At 44.5% G+C, this 7,500-nt stretch overlaps 1 protein-coding gene across 6 annotated transcripts in view; it reads right to left on the reverse strand.

Annotated features, from left to right (window-relative positions):
- Nucleotides 1-7,500, reverse strand: part of LOC109076152 (R3H domain-containing protein 2-like) — a 33,618-nt gene that overhangs the window by 21,924 nt on the left and 4,194 nt on the right. For 4 of the 6 annotated variants that reach the window (XM_042755178.1, XM_042755177.1, XM_042755172.1 and 1 more), the window contains exon 1: nt 1,171-1,330. The exons of 1 other annotated variant lie outside the window; for it this stretch is intronic. The gene's annotated coding sequence lies outside the window, so the exon portion shown is untranslated. Of the gene's footprint in view, nt 1-1,170; nt 1,331-4,619; nt 4,645-7,500 lie in introns of those variants that run through there. One more of the 6 variants, XM_042755174.1, reaches the window with a different exon arrangement.

The following is a 7,500-nucleotide window of genomic DNA, read 5'->3' on the forward strand; positions in this document are numbered from 1 at the left end:
GCGTGTGTTTGTTTTCCCGTGAAGCGTCTGTTTGGTGTTTGAGAGCATCTGAGGATCCACATTCAGCGCTAACAGACCGACGCGAGACAGAAACGATGTCTGAATGAGACGTCGAGAGCTTCACGGTCCATTGAACTGCTGACAGGAGGATTGGGGAAATGAAACAGGAAAGAGCAAACACTATCAATCTGAACTCAGGCTCTAACGCTGCCGAAACACTTCGTCTACATGAGACAGAGCTGCTGCTCTCAGACACGCACTGATTGTGTCAGCGGTGACAAATAAGCTGCGAAATTTCAGCCACGTCTCAAACCTGGGAGTTCTTTTTTAAAAAATTCGTGTCACAAAATTTAAATTTCAAACAGCAGAAGCACTGCAATCAACCTGGGAGTTCTTTTTTAAAAATCAAAAACCAGCAGTCAGTTTAAACAGCAGAAGCACTGCAATCATTCATGCATTTAGCAGACTTTTACCTAAAACGGAAAACACATTTCATATCAGACGTGTCATCAAGTGTAATCTGTGCTTTGACTGCATGTAATATCAGCATTTATTCCTTCATACGTTCATAACCGCGGCGTCTTTATCAAGCCCCATCTGTGCCGCGACCGTCATTATTTCAGCCCATTATCCTCAGACCACAGATCCCTAAAAACAGTACAGTATTATATAAATAAACATTTAGGAGAAGTGAGTCTCGTGATATAAACTTTAAGAGTCTCTAAATAATAATAATAAACACTTTTTAGGTCAATAATAATAATAAAAAACACTTTTTAGGTCAAAAACAGACATTTAACTGAAAAAAAAACAACCAAAAGCATTTCTAAGTCTGTTTTCTCCAGACACTCAGATGTGCTTCATAAGACACTCGAGTGATCAACGCCTCCACGAAAGACAGAACAAACCTTCTCCACACACACACACACACACACACACACACACACACACACTTCACAGTGAAACACAACGAACCACCCGTCGTCAGACAGATCTAGTGCTCTTCACAGCATCTATTACAGTACACGGCTCACGATGTCCTCAAGCGCACCAGAGCACGTCTCCATCCGAGCACAGAAACGAGCCGCGTTCTCACTCATAACACACTGCCTTGAGCAAAGCTTCACAGCCGAACTCTCCGTGACGCAGTCGTTACCTGTCCACACTCACCTGACGCATGCCGGCGGTCATTATTTCCATCGGTCAGAGGGTTAGTTTCCACAGACTGCATGTGCTGCTGCGCTTCCTAAAGCACACCTCCTCTCCTCCTCCTCCTCTCCGTGTCTCGGTCTGCAGCGAGAGCTCCTCCGTCTGCTCCTGAACACCGGAGCCCGGAGAGACAGCAGCAAATCAACGGCTGGCCGGCGTGATGTCAGCAGCACTCATCCACTCCATAATGTAAAAAGAGCTCACCCACTAACAACACACATCTCTGCTCGCGGCACGTCACTGGCTGAGCTGAGCTCTTCATTAGCCAAACAGCCCCAGCCCGAGGAGTCGGGGGAGACGTGGGTGTTTACCTTCACCCCCAACCCCAAAAACACACCCGCAGCGCAGAGACGGGTCACACTTCAAGTGGGTTTAATCGATAACTGCAGGCGCTCTTCACTCCGATTCAATCCGTCTAATTGCTACGACGTTTACATACGGACCGTCTCTACGCCAGCAATTCATCTCCATATGGACGGTCCCTAGTCAACTAAACAGATTTAATTAAACGGGGCATAAAGAGGCGAATCAGATGAAATGCTTTCAAATACTTCCAACATCCCCAAAACACATCAAGCCAGGTGTATTTATAAAGAGCTCTATACAATACAGATAGTTTCAAAGCAGTCTACATGAACAAGGAAAATAACAGTGTTAACGTTGTAAAAATCATCAATTATCAATCATTTTCAGCTCTACAGAAGACAACAGTGTCCTTATTCAGATCAGAGCAGTGAGGTCATCTGAATAATTCATGCACATGCAATGCAAAAAACACGCATGAAAGAAGGTAAAAATGCCTCTAAAACAGTGTGACAGCAGATGAAGACCTGTAATCGACATATAATCAAAGAAAACTTCTCCTTCAGCTGGGTTCACATCTTCACATTCCCACTGCTCTGGAATAATTGCACCGCTGATAAACGGCACGCTGGAAATCTCACACCCCTTAATCAATTTATTTCAGTGTGTGTGTGTGTGTGTGTGTGTGTGAACTATTACTCAATGAGACGAGATGACGATTAATTCCTCCCACGCGGGACGGACAGGCGGACATGCATTACACTAATATCAGCTCGGCACGGTTCACTGAACACCGTTACAATAGTCCTCAGAAAACAGGGACTGTGGCGAGTAATAACGCAGGAGCACATCATATCCTCATAACCAGAAGATGATGAGAAACATCATGTGAGCTGCTTTATTGACGAACGTGAGCAAACAGCCGCGAGTCTCGCATTAAAATCACCTGTGACGTGTTAATATCTGATGATTTCTCCTGAACACGTGAAGCGTGTTTCTGCAGTCGCTCAAAGGAACAATGAAAACACGTCCCAGACGGACACGCGTGTCATCGAGCCAGTTTATCACCATGTTCAGGTGCAGCGGCAGACTGACGGGCGGAGGTGTGAGAAGCATCAACACTTCAGGGTGGAGCCGCTGTGACCTTCACTAAAAACATCACAGCGTGACGCCTGACGAGGGCTGGTGTCACTGAACAGAACACTTCTCAACACATGACTGGGATTAGAGAGGAGGAACATCACCAGAGAGGATAATGGGAACACTGCACCTCTCAGAACATCATCGTGACCATCCTCCTAAATCATCCTTGACCACAGGAAGTGGTCACCTTACAGAGAAAGAACACCACGCTGCTGCTCACTAATCAATCACAAGATGGAGATGTCAGGAGAGATCAGCGGAGCATATGAGGGTCTGTATGGACCCGCTGCACATTCCTGAAGTCATCATAGTTTGGTAAATGTTTATAGTGGTGAACAGAAACTACAACAAATATCACTTTCACACCAAAAGGAAAATCCACAATAGTGTGTGTACGACTTTCCAAAAGAGGGAAAATATGGGATCGAGTTGATCAGAAAAGAGACGCCACACTCATGCAGCAGCTCGTTTTCTGTCATTTGATGCCGAGATCATATAAAACAAAGTGTATTATTAAAAATAAGTATTACTTAAATTAAAAACAGTTGCTGAAACAAAATGCATACTTGAATTGAGCGGAACTGGTTTCAGACCGATGAACTTCACACTGTTATTAATAACTAAACTGATCTGAATTATGACATCTGAGCGGTTGAGTTTCCAGACTTGATTCTGTTATTTTCACCTTTATCTCTGTGAAGCTGCTTCGATGCAATCTGAACTGTATGAAGCGCTACAGAAGCAAAGCTGACTTCACCTGAAAACTGTTTGTCAGTAGATTTTGGAGCTGACAGCTGGAGGAACATCTATGCCAATATAACGGACAAATATCAGCTAGTCTGGCTGAAACCCATGAATCATGGGAAAACTGAAGGACTCATATCTCTACCGAAGCGAGACTTCACAGTCTAAATGATATTGTGCTCTCACATACTGTCTTGATGTGACGGACAGGTGATGGTGATGGAGAATCTGATTGGCTGAAACTCAAGATTCAGGCCACACAAAAGTTCCTTGAGAATAAATCAGCTCAAGCCCAGGATGGACAGCTCAATCACTGTCAATTTCCAAGCCATAATCCTTCCCAGATCTCCTCATCATCATCCCTCGCTCGAGAGGACGGCGGGAGCAGGTGGGCAAGATTAACATTCCACATTTCCTCTCATAAACCCGCCATCACCTGCCGCTGAGGGCCAAGACTTACAGATTTTCAATATTAATCGAGCGCTAACCCCTCGGGAGACGCGCCCACCCCGATCCAGGCATTACTGCTCCAACTCCTGGATTTCTGGGTATCAAGTTCTCGGGAAGAGAGGGAGACGTGAGGATCCCGGAGAATCAGCGGCGCGTTCAGAAACCATCGAGCTCGGCCGCAACAAAGGAAATCAAAGCAGCCGCGGATCACAGGGGAGGGAAAAATCATCTGTCAAATAATTATAGCTCGTCCTATGATTTCACAGTACAGTTGTCTTTTTCTTTTGCTGCAAGGATGAAAAAAAGCACCGGCAGCATTCAGCCAGAAAACACCTGGCACAAAGCTTGCGAGACAACGGCTCCAAGTGCTCGGCCGCTTCATTTACATAATAAAGAACGCATAATGGCAGCGCTTACTAATTAAGCCTCGCAATGCAATTTTTCTTCCTGGAAAAAGCAAAATGGGAGGGTGCTAAGTGACAAATGCGTTTATTTACATTTTTCCCTAAGGACGGTGTGATTCCTGCACGGAGACGGTGGAAAAAAAGCCTAATGAGGTCCCTGGAGGCCGAGCGGGAGAGGAGCCTTCATCGGCGTGTGCTGAGGACACTGTTCCATCCTCATTAGAGCAGGGGAAAGATGCCGCTCTGGTTTAGGATGTGTCAGCGAGCAGCGACAGTGTTCCTCTTCACCCTGACATGCTGCTTGTGTAGCGCAGGACAGCTGGGGACGGGAAACGGCTGCCGAAGTGACGCTTAACGCACACTTACTGCCACACGGATCCTGTCCTCGGGTCACACGCCAATTACAGCCAGGAGATGTTCGACCGCCGCTCGATCCAGGATAATTCAGCTTCGTGTGATGTGAGCGACTCAGGCTGCTCTGCAGTGAATGTCTCGTGACTCAATCTATGGGCTTTTTTGCATCTTCTGCACCAACTCTGAGAGAAAAAGTGTGTGTGGAATGGACTTAAAGGGTTTGTTTACCCAAAAATGAATGCTCTGTCATCATTTACTCATCCAAACCCATGAGACTTTGTTTCAGCGAAGATATTTTAGAGGTTTTTGTCCCAAAATTTTTCATAAAACAAATCCAAGTCTTGCAAACACATACGATCACTCCACATCTGCATCTTCTGCACCAACTGTGAGATCAAAATGTAAATCCAAGTCTTGCAAACACATACGATCACTTTATAGGATGAACAGATTTAATATGTGTCCATTTCTGCATCTTCTGCACCAACTGTGAGATCAAAATGTGTGGAATGGACTTAAAAAGTTTGTTGCTCTGTCATCATTTACTCATTCGAACCCATGAGGCTTTGGTTTAGTGAAGATGTTTTAGAGGTTTTTGACCCAACACTGGAAGTCCACCCAACCAAACTTCATAAAACAAGTCCATATAAAGTCCATATAAAGTCTACTTAAGAGATATGATTGCTTTTTATGATAAACAGATACAGAAAATGGGTTGTATGATCAACACTTTTGATTACGTCACGTACATGGAGGGCACTGAATATGGCCACGATGGAAGCTCAAGCTCAAGCATGCTAGAACAAAACTCACTGGTTTTATAAAAAATCTCTTAATTTGTGTTTCAAAGATTAATGATAGTCTTATGGGTTTGGAGTGGCACGAGGGTGGGAACACGGTGACAGAACGATCATTTTTGCCTGAACTAACCCTTTAAATGGAGCTTAAAGTACTGATGTCTTACTAGTTCCTGCAGGCATGATGAAATCAGCCAAATCATTAATGAAACGGTTTGTGAATGAAGGGTGTTCTGGTGACACAGAGGAAGAACTACAGCGATCCTGCTCATATAACACAAGCTCAGTTTAGTCTTGTGAAAACACAATTACACGCCACTGATGGCAGGACACATCAACTACTGGACAGCTCTGGTTAAGATGAACTTTTGGCTGTGGAGGAAATCAGTGACAGTTTTCTCATCGAGTGAGGCCTAACAGTGCTGACAAACTAGCAGCATGACAATCATGCTGAAGACTAACCTGTTAGTCTAACACAAATGACCCACCTGAGCTGCCTGTCACACCTGCGGTATATCAAACTAACATCACGCCTGGAGAAGAAGCTCCAGAGAATCACTCATGAAGCTCATCACTCTCAGCTCCGTCCACATTTAACTCTATTACACAGAATCTCCATCAAAACCAGCACACAGATGGCACAAAAGAAGACTCCACCTACACAGTACAACCAGTAACGGTATAGCGTGATATAATTATATTTGCTGGTAAAAATGAAACAAAGTTTAAAATAATGTGGTTATGCCCATTTCTGTACAATGCAGCGAATGAAATAAAAATAAAAAAAACAAACATCACTCAACTAATTACACTATTAACACTTTTAAAACTTATGAACATGAAGAAAAAGATCTAGCATCAATATAATAAATACACTAACGCAGTCAGCCCTTCACGAGTTCTTCCTCTTCTGGACTTGTTTGGGACTCGTCCAGCTCTTCATTTCCACACACTGCTTCACACAAACACATCTAACACAGAACAAAATCAAATGCCAAATTAAAATGGAACGTTTTCAGGATAAATAACCAGCGGGCAAATATCACAGACGATTATGCTTTATAAATCAAGAGAAGCAGAAATCATGATCACTATTAAAGTGTGATTTATCATGCGGCCCTATCTGAACTGAACTGAATAATGACACTGTTGTCTTCATAGTTGAGTTCCATGACTGATTGTGTTATTTTCATGTGAAGCAGCTTTGACACAATCTGTACTGTATATAAAGTGCTGAAGAAATAAATCTGAGTTGAACATAAACTACATAAAGAGTAGTTTCTCCCATCTAGCATCATTCCACCCAGTCCTAGTTTGGACCTTTTAATCGAAACCCAGACACACGTCTAATACACTTGCTAGTGTGCCAGTGTGTAGAAATTAAACAGCAAGGGTCATTCCATCTCAGACGGGCCGCCGCAGGAACTAATAACTTCGTAGGGGTCTTAAAAGCACAAGCAACCAATCTTACAACGTTTGAAACTCAAAGAGACGCCTGCAGCAATTAACAGAAGAGAATCACCTCAGTGCAGCCGCGGTGCGGTCACAAGCCACAGCAACACATGAAGGATCCGGCACCTGCTCTAATGAGGTCGACCTCTACCTGGATCTGACGGGATCCGGAGAACCACACGCTGGGGAGAAACGGGACACGCTTCCCGCTCGTGGGAACGCCGAACACACTCGGTCAGAGCGCGCCGTTGGTCATTTCACGAATCTGAAAACACCAGGCTCTTCATCAGAATATCACAGACTTCCAACTTTGTTGGAGAACTGAGCCGGCGACCCGTGCTAGACTGTCTTCTCTGCTGAAACTGTAATGTTGTGGAAACTTAATTGACTCGGAGACCCGCTGCATTGATGGATGGCTCCAGAAACCTCCAGCGTTCAAAAGACAAGAAAGACTGATGGGTGAGCCGCTAATGGTGTTAAACCTGCACTCAGAGGTGGATGGATCCGGCCTCCCGCCGCGTCAGAGGAAGAGCTCTACAAATGCCTGGTGTCAGGCGCTTCATATAGAGACGGGAAATGAATGTCTCTAATGGACGATGAAGGAAAAGGTGCAGAAAAAGCACCGATCTGGTTCCTTTAACACC

The sequence above is a fragment of the Cyprinus carpio genome, unplaced genomic scaffold, assembly GCF_018340385.1.
Source record: "Cyprinus carpio isolate SPL01 unplaced genomic scaffold, ASM1834038v1 S000006646, whole genome shotgun sequence".
NCBI classification, from domain to species: Eukaryota; Metazoa; Chordata; class Actinopteri; order Cypriniformes; family Cyprinidae; genus Cyprinus; species Cyprinus carpio.